We start from the raw sequence: 1,544 nt of genomic DNA on the forward strand, positions 1-1,544 counted from the left end.
ACTTACCACATGATGACATTAGTGCGATTTCTGTGGACACTCTGCAGCTGACACAAGTGCGTGAATATCGACATTCATATCTTCGGTACACAAACGTAGAAGGTGTGATTTTCGTTCATTTTTTTTAGACGGACCTTCGCGGGCCGCAAAAATGAGCTCGCGGGCCGCGGGTTGGACAAGCCTAGTATAAGATAATAGTCGATCTATTCGATTCATAGGCCTGGTATAAATCCCGAGTTATTCTATTAAACCCCCAGCAAAAAAAGATTAGAAAGTTTTTCTTGTCATAGTAGGATAAGGTAGGAATCGAACCCACGACCTAGCGATTACAAGGCAGGTGCGCTACTTTCCAAGCGAAATAGGCTGGATACCTGCTTTAACCCTTTCAAGTAATGGCCAGCTCGCCAGGAGGGTTGGGTATTTATTTAGTCTTCTTCTCCCTGTTAGAAACTCAGCTGGACAAGTGATAAATAAAGTAACAAGACTAGATTTGAATATTTTTATAAACATGTTTATTAGAGTAGCAATTAAGTTTGTTTTTTTAATTTATTTTTTTATTCAATTGCATTTTATTTATGTCTAGTACAATTTATAATATCACAATAAAATATACAAAAATAGATAGGGGGTTCTTCTTTTATTCAATTGCATTTTATTTATGTCTAGTACAATTTATAATATCACAATAAAATATACAAAAATAGATAGGGGGTTCTTCTTAATAATATTTATCAATAAAACAATAATAACTTGAAACAGAATAATGTGAGAAAGAAAAAGACTTAAACCTTTTTTAAAGAAAAATTCGTGTTCGCTGTTTGAATATAATTAGAAAGCGAGTTGTATCTATGATAAGGTGTGTCCATACTTAGTCGGCTGATCTGTTCACACTGTCCATCTCGTAAATGGACGGCCGTGGACTATGCATGGACACAGCTATAGACTAGAGGTGCTGCTGAGTGCTCCTTGCTCCCCTTTACTATCTTCGCTCTAATGAAGCATGGCCCATACGTAATAGTTATTGTATTATACTATGAAGGAAATAATGCTTGTGTACCGATTTTATTTTTATTAATATTTATTTCCAATTTAGTTTGATCAAGGACCAGCGTGATCATCAGATTAAATAAAGCTTCCTAATATTTTCCTATTGCAAAGGGATAGTTCCCGTAGGAGTGTTCAGTTTATCTAGAGGTAGTTACAGAGGAAATAACAGTTACAGAGGGAAATATGTCAAACGGCATGAAATTTTTAATGTACTGGTAACCCGATGGCAAAGTCAGCTCTAAATGTGTCAGGACTAAGTGATAAGTGAGAGGACAAATCACTAAGCTATTTCTCACTACCTAACGCTTCCGTATAAGAAATGGAGAAAAGGAAATCTTAAATAAATCACGAATAAGAAGTAAAATGTTTTAACCTAACAAAACGTACTTATAGTTAAGTACCAGTTTGTGTTTATGATAAGTGTTAATTATGATATAAAATAAATATCTAAGGCACCTTATTCTTTCTGTTCCTAATTTCCCGAGCTGGTTAATTTT

This window comes from Diaphorina citri, unplaced genomic scaffold, assembly GCF_000475195.1.
Source record: "Diaphorina citri unplaced genomic scaffold, Diaci psyllid genome assembly version 1.1 scaffold3256, whole genome shotgun sequence".
Taxonomy (NCBI): Eukaryota; Metazoa; Arthropoda; class Insecta; order Hemiptera; family Psyllidae; genus Diaphorina; species Diaphorina citri.